This window comes from Mesoplodon densirostris, chromosome 4 (assembly GCF_025265405.1).
Source record: "Mesoplodon densirostris isolate mMesDen1 chromosome 4, mMesDen1 primary haplotype, whole genome shotgun sequence".
NCBI classification, from domain to species: Eukaryota; Metazoa; Chordata; class Mammalia; order Artiodactyla; family Ziphiidae; genus Mesoplodon; species Mesoplodon densirostris.
In genome coordinates this window covers 86,949,164-86,964,003 of record NC_082664.1, presented here as the reverse complement: position 1 = coordinate 86,964,003, position 14,840 = coordinate 86,949,164, and the positions used below count along the sequence as shown (strand labels likewise).

General features: G+C 42.4%; 1 protein-coding gene and 1 pseudogene across 1 annotated transcript in view; one reads left to right on the top strand and one right to left on the bottom strand.

Annotated features, from left to right (window-relative positions):
• Positions 1 to 14,840, bottom strand: part of MGA (MAX dimerization protein MGA) — a 157,559-nt gene that overhangs the window by 124,227 nt on the left and 18,492 nt on the right. The gene's annotated exons all lie outside the window — the stretch shown is intronic.
• Positions 2,057 to 9,762, top strand: LOC132488118 (N-terminal kinase-like protein; annotated as a pseudogene).

Here is a 14,840-nt window from a genome sequence, read left to right as displayed (position 1 = left end):
GTCAATGACAGTCAAGCTCAGGACTTCAGATGAAGTGAAGTTCTTCCTACTGTACTTGAACTGGAAGGGCAGCAAATGGAGTTATTTCAGCCACCCTGCTGCCCTATGAAACCTAAATATCAAATCAACACACAGTGGAGAGCAGATCTGAGTTCAGAAAAGGAAGCAGAATAGGTTCCGGTGACATCATATAAACTAAAAGCCACGTCTGAAGCCAGTGCTTTCCCTGGACTTTTCAATAACATAAGACAAATTATTCTCTTTTTAAGCCAATTTGGGTTGGGTTTTCTATCACTTGCAACCAAGTCTTTTAATTCGTATAGAAGCTCCCCAAAAATCTGCAGTTCACATTTCTCTTTTAATTTTTACAAAAATTCTAGCACATCAACGCATCCTTCTACTTGCTTACCCTGACTTAAATCTGGCTTTCCCCTAAATATTTTCTACAGTTCTCTCTTTTTACTGTAATCCATACCCCCCACAGAGCCAGAAGTGGTTGCCATTCACTTGCCTTTCTACAGTAGCTTCCAGATCATGATCATCCTCCTTTATGGCCCCACCTTCAAGATATATCTTCTCCTCATCACTATCATCTTCTGATCCCTTAGTCATACCTTCTTCCTTCAATGAAGACCAAGGGAGCCCAGTTCAGAGTATTCTTCTCTACTAAATCTTCTATTACAATCTTGGGAGATTTCAATGTCCATGAAGATTACCCATCCAATTACTGTACATTAGAATTCATAGGCCTCTTTAGTTCCAAAGATTCTTAGCTCAACTCTATTTTAGGCATCTATTCTTCAGCTCTTTACTCTGAATCTTGCCATCATTTAAAACTGTTCTCCCTTGATTACTCCAGTAGCTCACCAAAATCTTACTCTGACTTTACTTACTCTGTGACTTTACAGAAACCTCTTGCCCTCAAATCCTGATTCCTCCTAACCCAGATCCTATGGTTGGACATCTAAATCTCTTAGCAGCAACTTCAGCTTTGTACCCCTTTCTCTGAACCTGACCACAACACCACAGCTCCAGGTCAACACTGTTTCTGGAAAACTGAGCTACTCTAAAGAAAAACCACACTAGATATACTGATACCACTATAAAGTCTCCAACCTTACTCCTTTAAAATAAATTTCATACACTCCCTCTTCCATGCCCCTCAACAACTCTTTCATTTTCTCAACTCAAGCCCGCCAGTCACTCCCTGCCCAGACCCTTCACTCTCAACCAGAGAGACTGAAATCTGATCTTATAGAGATACATAAGTTATCAGGCATGCCCTCCCTCCACCCCATATCCCTACCTGTAACCTTATTTATATTCATACTTCTCCTTACCTATCTTTATTTCAGTCATAGGAAATGAGGTGTCCCTCCTGTTCAAAGCCAGCCCATCTACCTGTACCCTTGATGCACACTGTGACTCCCATGCCCTTCATACCGCCTTCAACACTCTGCCCTACCAGCCGTAACTATATTTTAAATCTTCAACCTCTCCTTCCCCAATGGCACCTTTCCCCTCACCACAGATACAAGGTCAGGTCTTATCCTAAAAAGAAAGCCCTTCCTGGCTCCCATCCAGTCTCTTCCTCTTCTCAGCACACCTACTCAAAAAGAAGTTATTCTCTTTTTCTCTCTCTCCTTCCCTCTCCCCCTTCCCTTTCCCATTCCTCTTTTCCCCCAACTCTCCCTCTCTTCCTTCTCCCTCTTTCCCCCCTCACTTCTCCTCTATTTCTCCTCTCATCCCCTTTTTCCTTCCCCTTCTCCTCTCTCTATCCTCTTCTTCCCCTTCTCCTTTATCACCTGCCATTTACTCTTCCACCTACTGTGAGGGGGATTCTACCCTTAACCCCCTACTGAAACTGCTTTTAAGGTCACCATGACTTCTTAATCACCAAATCAAATGAACATTTTTCCTGTCTTTATTTTTTTATACCAATGTACTGTATTTGACACTGTTACTGTCTCCCTCTTGAATTTTTCTACTCATTTACACATTGGGCAGCACACAGTAGACACTCAAATATATTTGAATAAATGAATAAGGTTACAAAATGAAACAACATCATGCATTTTTCTATCTGGAGAATGAGTATGAGTCAACAGCCCATGAAACATTCATGGTAATTAACTATAACATCACGAACCAAATTAGACTAAGCAGCACATATCAGTAATGGAACAATCAGTTCAATTACATGATTTTCTCCAGTCATCCTCAGCACCAAAAATCATAAACAGAAAACCAGGACTAATGATAAGCAAGGGCACAGTAATGAAAATTCTAACGGAATCTAGAGTGCAAAGAAAAGCACAATACAAACCCTTTCTGTGTTTTTTACTAAGTACCATATGTGATAAAAACTATACCTGTGTGTCATGAGGACACATATAAAGGAAAAGAGCTAAGCATAAATCAGTCTGCTGCACCAAATGATTAAGAGTTCACAAATAAACCTGAAGTTTAGTTTATCAAAAGTTATGAGAAGTTGGGCTTCCCTGGTGGCGCAGTGGTTAAGAGTCCGCCTGCCGATGCAGGGGACACGGGTTCGTGCCCCGGTCCGGGAGGATCCCACATGCCACGGAGGTGGTGGTACAAACAATCCAATTCAAAAAATAGAGGAAGGACTTGAAGAGACATTTCTCCAAAGAACATATACAGATTGCCAACAAGCACATGAAAACGTTCTCCACGTCACTAGCCATTAGGATAACGCAAACTAAAACCACAATGAGATACCACGTCATGTCCATTAGGATGGGTATAATTTAAAAAAAAGAAAATAACAAGTGTTGGGAAGAAAGTGGAGAAATTAGAACCCTTGGGCATTGCTGGTAGGAATATAAATTGGTGCACTGTGGAAAACAGTTAGGTGAATTCTCAAAAAGTTAAACACAGAATTATCAAATGATCCAGCAATTCCAATTCTAGGTATATACCTAAAAGAATTAAAAGCAGGGGCTCAAATAGAACTTCTACTCCAATGTTCATAACAGCCTTATTCACAACAGCCAAAAGGTGGAAACAACCCAAATGTCCACTGACAAACAGATAAACGAAATGTGGAATATACAAACAATGGAATGCTACTCAGCCCAAAAAAGGAAATTCAAACACGTTACAATATGAATAAAACATAAAAACATCATGCTAAATGAAACAAGCCAGACCCAAAGGACAAATATTTTGTATGATTCCAGTTATATGAGGTACCTTGAGAAGTCAAATTCATAAATACAGAAAGCAAAATGGTGACTGCCAGGGACTAGAGGAGGAGGGAATAGGTGCTTAGAGTTTAATGGGTACAAGTTTCAATTTGGGCACAAAAAGTTCTGGGGCTTCCCTGGTGGCACAGTGGTTAAGAATCCTCCTGCCAACGCAGGAGACACGGGTTCAATCCCTGGTCTGGGAAGATCCCACATGCCACAGAGCAACTAAGCCCATGCGTCACGACTACTGAGCTTGCGCTCTAGAGCCTGTGAGCCACAATAACTGAGCCTGTGTGTCACAACTACTTAAGCCCACGCACCTAGAAGCCGTGCTCCACAACAAGAGAAGCCACCGCAATGAGAAGCACGTGTACCACAACGAAGAGTAGCCCCCGCTTGCCGCAATTAGAGAAGAACCGTGCGCAGCAACAACGACCCAACGCAGCCAAAAATAAATAAATAAAATTTAAAAAGAAAGAAAGAAAAAGTTCTGGGGCTTCCCTGGTGGCGCAGTGGTTAAGAATCCGCCTGCCAATGCAGGGAACGTGGGTCCAATCCCTGGTCCAGGAAGATCCCACATGCCGTGGAGCAACTAAGCCCATGTGCCACAACTACTGAGCCTGCGCTCTAGAGCCCGTGAGCCACAACTACTGAAGCCCACGTGCGTAGAGCCTGTGCTCTGCAACAAGAGAAGCCACCACAATGAAAAGCCGGCACACCGCAACAGACCAGCCCCCGCTCGCCACAACTAGAGAAAGCCCAAGTGCAGCAACAAAGACCCAATGCAGCCAAAAATAAATAAATAAAACAAAATAATTTATAAAAGAAAAAGAAAAAGTTCTGGAAACAGATTGTAGTGATGCACAACAAAGTAAATGTACTTAATGCCACTGAGCTTATACAATTAAAAATGGTTAAATTGGTAAATTTTATGTTATGTATATTTACCACAATAAAAAGTGATGGTAACATTTTCAAGGAAGGTAAATTTGAGTAGAATTGCTAGGATACAACTTTATTCTCTCCTTTGAAAAGAATCTGGTAAAATCTGAGTAAAATTGCTAAAATACAACTTTATTCTCTCCTTTGAAAAGAATCTGATATAACGATCAGCTGATGCGAAATAACCTTTGTAAAGGATGGATAAATCACAGTGCTACCAGTTCACTCATTCTTATCTCAAAGAATGATCCTTTCTGTATCTGAAATTCTGTTTTAATACAATGTTTGTAAGATGAATGAATCCTTTCCATCCATCCTTGGGCCAATTAATTGCCCTGATTTTCAGGATAATCCACATTGTGGTCCCCAAAAATCCCTTAATCTTTTACCTCCCATCATCGCCTGCCATAAATCCTGCCCTTCAATCACAATGGTTTACTACTACACCTAAACATAATTTATACTGATCTTCCTGTGTAAACTCTGCTTCTCCCTTTGGAATTCCTATCTCCCCATTTTTAGTAGCAAGATAGCTGAGATCTAGAACTTTGAAGCCAGATTATCTGGGTTCAAATACTGCCTACACCACTTGTTAGCCATGTGACTTTGAACAAAGCACTGGGAAAGCAAAACTGACACTGCCTTGCCACCATTATGAATAAATGTCACATCCCATAGATAGGGAGAAAGAAAATACTTTGTATCTTGAGTTAAATTAAAAAATAAGGGCTTCCCTGGTGGCACAGTGGTTAAGAATCCACCTGCCAATGCAGGGGACACGGGTTCAAGCCTTGGTCCGGGAAGATCCCACATGCCACGGAGCAACTGAGCCCGTGCGCCACAATTACTGAGCCCACGTGCCACAACTACTGAAGCCCGTGTGCCTAGAGCCCGTGCTCCCCAACAAGAGAAGCCACTGCAATGAAAAGCCCACGCACCGCAAGGAAGAGTAGCCCCCACTCACCGCAACTAGAGAAAGCCTGAACACAGTAATGAATACCCAACAAAGCCAAACATAAATAAATAAATAATTTTTTAAAAATAAGTCACTCTGTAATTCTGATTCCCAAAATAAATGAAATCTTGAGCATTTTCTGTAAGCTTGGACTCCCTAAACTTTTTCCCTAACTTTTAAAATACTGGTATCCAAAAAAATGTTATGCAACAAAAAAACAACCCAATCAAAAAATGGACAGAAGATAATAGACATTTCTCCAAAGAAGACATACAAATGGCCAGTAAGCACATGAAAAGCTGCTCAACATCATTAATTATTAGAGAAATGCAAATCACAACTACAATGAGGTACCACCTCACACCGGTCAGAGTGGCCATCATTAAAAAGTCTAGAAATAACAAATGCTGGAGAGGGTGTGGAGAAAAGTGAACCCTCCTACACTGTTGGTGGGAGTGTAAGTTGGTACAGCCACTATGGAAAACAGTATGGAGGTTCCTCAGAAAACTAAAAATAGAATTACCATATGATCCAGCAATCCCACTCCTGGGAATATACCCAGACAAAACTATAATTCAAAAAGACAGGGACTTCCCTGGTGGCACAGTGGTTAAGAATCAGCCTGCCAATGCAAGGGACATGGGTTCGATCCCTGGTCTGGGAAGACCCCACATGCCAAGGAGCAACTAAGCCTGTGTACCACAGCTACTGAGCCTGCGCTCTAGAGCCTGTGAGCCACAACTACTGAAGCCCGTGCACCTAGAGTCTGTGCTCTGCAACAAGAGAAGCCACCACAATGAGAAGTCCACACACCGCAATGAAGAGTAGCTCCCGCTGGCTGCAACTAGAGAAAGCCTGCACACAGCAACAAAGACCCAACGCAGCCAAAATTAAAATAAATAAATAAATAAATTTATTTATTTTAAAAAAAGATACATGTAGCCCGATGTTCATAGCAGTACAGTTCACAATAGCCAAGACATGGAAACAACCTAAATGTCCATCAACAGATGAATGCATAAAGAAGACATGGTACATATATATACATTGGAATACTACTCAGCCATAAAAAAGAACAAAATAATGCCATTTGCAGCAACATGGATGCAACTAGAGATTATCATAGTAAGTGAAGTAAGTCAGAAAGAGAAGACAAATACCATATGATATCACTTATATGTGAAATCTAAAATATGGCACAAATGAAACTATCTACAAAACAGAAACAGACTCATAGACACAGAGAACAGACTCGTGGCTGCCGAGGTTGGGGGGAGGGGTGGACTGGGAGTTTGGGATTGGTAGATGCAAACTACTACATTTAGAATGGATAAACTACAAGGTCCTAATGTATAACACAGGGAACTACATTCAATATCCTGTGATAAACCATAATGGAAAATAATATAAAAAAGCATGTCTCTATGTGTATAACTGAGTCACTTTGCAGTACAGCAGAGATTGGCCCAGCGTTGTAAATCAACTCTGCTTCAATAAAAAAAATTTTTTTTAAAAGGCACCAAAAAAATGTTATGACCTTTGTGGATATAACAATCATGTTTAAAAACTGCTGTTTTCCACCATGACAAACTAATGTAAACTCAATAACTTTGGTGATCTCATGTTTTTGTCCCAATAAATGCCTGTATTTTTTGATTCAGTAAGCCAGTCAAAACCTGACTCCCACTATTTTGCAAGTAGATCTCTATTCTTTTCTAAAAGCTTTAGTTCCTGAGATTTCCTTTCCTGTTACTTTAATTCCAAAATGTTTCTTATTTTTCTTTTTAATACTTATTTCTTTTGTAATACATCTCCTTTAAATGACAACCCAAAATTCCGAAGCCTCCTTTTGACCTCCACTTCCAAAATCTCAGTGCCCTTCCCCAGAGGTAACCAACATTTAAATTGGGTGTGTGTCCTTCCAGACTTTTCTTTTTTAATGATTTTCATACATATATATATGGAATCATTGAAAACATACACTCTAATCTCCACAGTTTCTTCATTTCTGTAACTGGAATGGAAACTACACCTGTCTCATAGGGTTGCCGGAAAGACTAAATGGAAAAAAAAAAATCACATAAAGTGCTATGTGCACTGTGCTTAGCACAAAGAAAAATCCCTTTCATCTTTCAAGGTCCAGCTCAGATCACAGCTTCTCCATCAAGTTTACCCAGACTATTCAACTGCTGGTAATTTCATTTTTTTTCCAGTGAAGTTTCCTCAATACTCACTGGACATATCATACAGTGCCTTGGGTCATGGCCCATCCTATAGCTAGTAAACACCTGGAGGGCAGAAATTTAGTCTCAGTATCCTTCAGAACAACTGACACAGGGTTCTATATAAAGTAGGTACTCAATAAATTAAAATACTGAAAATTTCTAAGAAGCAGAAGCCCATGTAAAGTTTCTTCCTGACACACCTAGTAAAATTCAAGTGTTTTCAGACTTTTAACTGTGTAAAAGGAGCTGCCTTAGGTTATCAAGTACATAATGAAAGCCAATTTCTATTAAGTAGAGACCCAAAATCCCACTGATAAAGCATTCTATGTTTGTCTATTTTTTTTCTCCATTTAGAGTTTAAGTGCTTGGGAGGCAGGCAAATCTAGTAACTTTATTAATAAAATATATGTAATAATGTTATTATATAAACACAACTAGGTTTATATAATGAATATATTCCTTAAAAGTCACATCTAAGTTATTTCACTTTAAATGCACTGGAGAAAGCCAAAAAGGAAAAAATTAACAGATATACAAATATAACCACACAATATTGAACAAGAACAAGGACAGCATTGGGAAGTATGTAGAATTAAGTAATATAATGTTCATATTTCCTAAATCAACCCTTTCTGATGAAGACTTTTCTTTTTTTTTTTTTTTTGCAGTACGCAGGCCTCTCACTGTTGTGGCCTCTCCCGTTGTGGAGCACAGGCTCAGGACGTGCAGGCTCAGCAGCCATGGCTCACGGGCCCAGCGGCATGTGGGATCCTCCCGGACCGGGGCACGAACCCGTGTCCCCTGCATCGGCAGGCAGACTCTCAACCACTGCGCCACCAGGCAAGCCCGAGACTTTTCTTTTTTTGGCCATGCCGCACAGCTTGCAGGATCTCAGTTCCCTAACCAGGGACTGAACCCAGGCCATGGCAGTGAAAGCGTGGAATCCTAACCACTAGGCCACCAGGGAACTCCCTAATGAAGACTTTTCCAAAACAAAAGTGAATGTGAAAAATTTCATAAAAGTATAAAGGTTAAATTGCATTTAATTATACATTTAACAAATCACTTTTACTGAAAAGAACAACAGTCCTGAAATAAGACACCTAGCACATTTGCTGCTCCCTGGTTACAATACTTATATGTGGTGACCCTATAGGAGTAGGCTCTCCATGACCCCCAGGAGCAGATGGTCAAGTCCATGCTGCTCCTGGCCCCAAAGCTAAACGAGGCCAACCTCACCGTGGAGCTGATGAAGCTCTTCACGCAGCTGCAGGCCAAGGATGAACAGGGCCTCATTCGGTGCAATACCACCATTTGCCTGGGCAAAATCAGCTTCTACTTCAGTACCAGCACCAGACACAGGGTCCTCACCTCTGCCTTTAGCTGGGCCACTAAGGACCATTTTGCACCATCCCAGGTCATGGGTGTTTTGGGTTTCACTGCCACCCACAACCTCTACTCGATGAACAATTAAGCCCATAAGATCCTGCCTGAGCTCTTACAGCCTCACTGTGGATTCTGAGACATCTATGCAGGACGAGGCCTTCAAGGCCATTCGAAGCTGCCTGTCCAAACTGGAGTCTGTGTCAGAGGGCCCTACACAGTTGGCCAAAGTGGACTTCTCATGCAGCCAGCTGCGTAGGCTGGGCCGTGACAGGGGTCTCCTTCCTCACCTCTATGCTGATCCATGCGCACCCAACAGCTGCTCCAGCCAAGACCAACGTCCCCCAGAGACTCATGCCCGAGGGACTTCCTTCCCCAGCCCTCACCCCTGTCCCTGCCATACCCACGACCTAAGGCCACTGGGAGACACAAGAGGACAAGGACACAGAAGAGGACAGCAGTGCTGCCAACAGATGGGAGGACGAAGACTGGGGCAGCTTGGAGAAGGAGGCCAAATCTGTATCGGCCCACCAGGACTTCTGGAGTACTGGGGGCCAAGGCAGCTGGGCTGGGCAGAGCGGCAACCCCGGCCACAAAGCCCCGGAGTCAGACTGGAGCAGCTGGGAAGCTGAGGGGCTCGTGGGAGCAGGGATGGCAGGAGCCAAATATCCCAGACCTGCCCCCTGAGGACACACAGTTGGCCAGCGAGTATAACTGGGATGGACCGGAGCTTAATGACAAAGGCGACCCCTTCGCTGCCCTATCAGCACGTCAGAGGAGGCTGGTGCCCAGCCGAGACCGGACTCTTGGGATTGATGACAACTGGGAGGTCCTGGAGACTGAAAGCCAACAGGAGAAGACCGAGCTAAGCTGGAAGAAGTGAGAGGAGCATCAGCGGGAGATGGAGGCCAACTATGCTGAGAAAAAGGTGGCCAAGGACCCCATGAAGCTGAGAACTTGGAAGCTGGACTGGACTGCCAGTGTGGGCGCTTCCCAGCCACAGAGAGCAGGCCCCACAGATGTATGTATTATACAAGCCATGTGAGCCCGGCCCGCCTGGTAAGCACATCTCACGTGTACATAATCAGAGCCACAATAAATTCTATTTCAAGGAACGAAGGGAGGGAGGGAGGGAGGAAGGAGTATATGACAAGGTTCCCAACCTCAAGGGACTTACTTTCTAATAGAGATATGAACTGAACACATGGAAAAAACTAAAAAACCACAGATAACATAGATGAAGTATTAAATCAAGTGTAGTAGACTGATGCTACAGGAGTTCAGAGACAAGGAAAACAACAAAGACTGACTGGAATCAACAGAAAGTCCTGCAGAGTACAGTTCCTCACCCTGGGTTGACTATTAATGAAAGTAAGACTCCTCTGAGCAATCATCAACAAAAATCACCTTACTAGACTACTTTGGTAAGTGAAATAGTATGGTCCTTGTCTCAAAGTGTTTATAATTAAAGAGGATACAGAAGAAATACCAATTAAAACATTATAGCTCATCACCAGGGAGCCTCAAGAGTGCTGCTAATAATTTTTTCTTGATTTAGGCACTACATCAAGGGTATATTCATTTTGTAAAAATTCAACAAGTTGAACATTTATGATATCTGCACTTTTCTATATGTATGTTACACTGTCGTTTATTAAAAAAAAAAAAAGGATTATAGTTCCAGTCCTAACCATTTTCGTAGGGTGCAGTTATACATCTCCCACTGCCTACTGGACAACACCATCTAGATGTCTTGTCCCCACCTCAGACTCCATCTTGCCTTCAAAAACCAAAATCCCTCCAGATTTTTCTGTTTTGATCAATGGTAGATATTCAAGCTGAAAACCCTGGACTTAGAGGACTCCTCCAACCCAGGTGATTTATTAAGTCCTATTTCAAATCTAGTAAGGGCCAGGTACGTTTCCAGGTACAAGAATATAGCAGTGAAAATGACAAAGTCCCTTCTCTCATGAAATTGACATTCTAAGGGGCAGTGACAAATACATTTTTTTTTTTTTTTTTTTTTGTATGTGGGCCTCTCACTGTTGTGGCCTCTCCCATTGCGGAGCACAGGCTCCGGACGCGCAGGCTCAACGGCCAGGGCTCACGGGCCCAGCCGCTCCGCGGCATGTGGGATCCTCCCAGACCGGGGCACGAACCCGTGTCCCCTGCATCGGCAGGCGGACTCTCAACCACTGCGCCACCAGGGAAGCCCTGACAAATACATTTTTAAAGTCAGATAATGATTACATACTCTGATGATAGCAAAAAAGAATGAAGCAATAAGGGAGGGTGCTTTAAAACTGGTGGTCAGGAAATACCTGAGAGGTGATTTTAACTGAGAAATGAATGAACCAGACTTGGAGAAAAACATTCCAGGGAAAGAGAAGGTAAGTGCAAAGACATTAGAGTCAGGACAAACAGTCCATTCAAAGCAAAGAACAGCCAGTGTTGCTACAGCAGAGAATGAGAGGAAAGGTGGCAGGGGATAAGGCTGCAGAGGTAGGCAAAGGTCAGATCATGCAGCATGTTGTAGGCCACTGTAAGGAGTCTGGATTTTAAAAGTTATACTTTAAGTATCTCATCTCTGTGCTTTATTTCCACTATCACTTCTCAACTTCAGCCTTTATCATCTCATATAAGGCCTATGTCATTTTAATAAACTCCTAAACATTGTCCCTAATTTTAGTCTTTTCCCACTCCAAAGCATTCTCATCACCATAGCAAAATTAAGTATTTTTTAAAGTGGTGTTATACATTATCACTCTTCTGCTCAAAAACCTTCCAAGGGCAACAAGATAAAAACATCAGCTCCTTAACGTGAAGCTCAAAGCTCCCAGTAATAGGGGCGTAACTCTCTCCCTCTCTAACCTTACTATCATACTCCTAAACAAAACCTCATTCTAGCCAAACTGCTCCCTGAACATATGTGTATGTCCCACCATGTGATCTTAGCTCACAATATTCATCCTTCCACCTCCCCAAACAACCTTCATACCCTTGACTCTTCTCTAAATCACCATTTCTTCTGCAAATAAAGTTCTACCTCAGTAGGAGGTAGGAAAGGAGAATACTCCCACTGAGGAAACAATATGAGCACAAAAGCCTGAATATGTATGTGATATTCACACACACAAAAATAGTGTCCTATGACTGAGCACAGAATGCATGAGATATAACAGGAAATAAAGCCATTCAAGGGGATGGTTAAGAGCTATGTGACCCTATGCATATTATTTAACCTCTCTGGGCTTCAGTTTCTTCACCTGCTGAAAGAAGGTAATAACAGTGGCCATGCCACAGTATTGTGGCAATTTAGTCATTCACTCAGCAAATGTTTCCTGAGCACTTATTCTGCGCACCAGCAACTGTCCTAAGTGATGCGGAGACAACAGTGAACAAGATAGACGAAATCTCTGCCCTGTGGTACTTAAATGTTAGTAAGGGAAATATCAAACAAGCAAAATAAATAAATATATGATTTGATACGTTATCTAGTGATAGGTGCTACAGGAAAAATATAAATAAATAAAGCAGAGAAGGACGATAGGGGAAAAAGCAAAATTCAAGTCAAGACATGAAAGAATTGAGGAAACAGCCATGCAGTGTTCCAGACAGAGGAAATCAGAAATGAAAAGGCATGATTAAGGAAAAGCAAGGAAGCTAAGGAGCTGGAGCAGAGAGTGGGGGTAAGTGGTAAAAGATGAGGTCAGAGAACTAAGAGGGAATCAGATCATATAGAACCTTATAGGCCACTGTAAAGATTTTAGCTTTTATTTTGCCAGAAATAGGAAGCCATTGGGGGGTTCTGAGCATGACATGACCTGACTTTAACCACATCTCTGATTTAACAGCATCTCTCTGGCTGCTATATTAAGAATATACTATTAGAGGGCCTCCCTGGTGGCGCAAGTGGTTGAGAGTCCGCCTGCCGATGCAGGGGATACGGGTTCGTGCCCCGGTCTGGGAGGATCCCATATGCCGCGGAGCGGCTGGGCCCGTGAGCCATGGCTGCTGAGCCTGCGCGTCCGGAGCCTGCGCGTCCGGAGCCTGTGCTCCGCAACGGGGGAGGCCACAACAGTGAGAGGCCCGCATACCGCAAAAAAAAAAAAAAAAAGAATATACTATTAGAGAACAAAGTCAAGAGGAAGAGACCACTTAGGAGATTAAATTAGATAATAGTGCTTAACACAATGTCTAGCATATAAGTATCCCTTAAAGGAGGCTATTTTTCCCAGAGTAAGAATGATTTCCTATCTTGCTGGACCAAACACTAGTAAAATAACCAGCTGAATTAAGGATGAACTTTGGGGGCAAGGCAAGTGTATCTCATGTAATTTTAGGCTCATCAAAAATTAAAATGTTTAAACAAATAGTAATTAATGACTTTTATAATGATTCCCTATTTTCCATAAAGATGACACAAGAATGTCTGTTCCTATCCACATCTTTACTAGCATGCCACTCAGAAGGCAGAGTATACTCAAGAAACTGAATTAAGGAGAACTTGAGAAAATAAAGTATGCTTCTGCATGAAAATATTTCAATCTGGAAAAATCTGCTTTTTTCAAAATGGCACCGTGGTTACCTCTATTGATCTAATTAATTTAAATTCTTACTGGCAATATAAAATGCTGGTTGCAAGAACTAGAACTATTTAAAATAAAAAGGCAGTTACAACAACACTTTAAAAAGAACTGGAAAGTAACCTGCAGTGCTGAAAAGCTTTTTTTTTTTTTTTTTTTTTGCGGTATGCGGGCCTCTCACTGCTGTGGCCTCTCCCGTTGTGGAGCACAGGCTCCGGATGCGCAGGCTCAGCGGCCATGGCTCACGGGCCCAGCCGCTCCATGGCATGTGGGATCCTCCCAGACCGGGGCACGAACCCGCGTCCCCTGCATCGGCAGGCAGACTCTCAACCACTACACCACCAGGGAAGCCCGTAAAGCTTTCATTTTGAAAATATAAATACAGTTAACAGCTTGGAAAACAGTATGATGGACACTAACATGCATAATCCTGGGAGGAGGAGGAGAAACGTACATGTGTACTCTGACCTCTCTTTCCAAACTTAGTGAATGCAACTTGGGACAAAATTCTTATGATTCTCCAACCTTTATATTAGGCTCAGGGCTACGAACTATCCCATTCCCACTCCTTAATCCTAAAGCCCTAGAGTATCACTTCAAGCTATCTCACACTTTGTCTATGAAATCAAGACTCCACAGTTCCAGGAAGAGTTCCAGGAGGTAGTTATGGGCTGTCAGAACACTGAAAAAGGCATTTCAGTTTGTAAAATGACGATGTTGATGATAATAGTAACAAATATTTACTAAGTGCTTACTATATGCCAAGCATTGTTTTCAGCACTTCACATTCTTATCAGTTCTCACAGCAAGCCTAAAGTAGACATTATTATCTCCACTTTACCGAGGAGGAAAAGTGATGAGAAAGTGGTGGGAACAAGAAGCCTTCACAGAGAGAGGGGGAAAAAAATGACTGGTTTAAAAAAAGGAACACGAAGTAAATAAATAAATAAATAAAATGTTAAAAGGATCACGAAATTAGAAGAGCAAGGGACTTTTCAAAAGGAACACTGGGGGCTTCCCTGGTGGCGCAGTGGTTGAGAGTCCGCCTGCCGATGCAGGGGACACGGGTTCGTGCCCTGGTCCGGGAAGATCCCACATGCCGCGAGCGGCTGGGCCCGTGAGCCATGGCCGCTGAGCCTGCGCGTCCAGAGCCTGCGTGTCCAGAGCCTGCGTGTCCAGAGCCTGTGCTCTGCAACGGGAGAGGCCACAACAGTGAGAGGCCTGCATACCGCAAAAAAAAAAAAAAAAAGAAAGAAAAAACAAACAATGATGACCATGAAAAATGGAGGGCTGATGGCAGTTGGTAAGCATTTGGAAAATAATGGTAAGACTGCAATGGCTCACCTTCCTGGAAAAACCAGGTTTTCAACACTATTTGAAGACAGAGCCAAGAGATGAGTTTCTGATTTTTATCTAAGTACTTAACTTCCTACCATTTCAGGAATTCTGAAGAAAGCACCTAGAAAATGTAGTCATCATTAAAGTATTTGGAGGATAATTATAAAATGTGTAGACTTTCCAGATGTTTTGCTTCTTT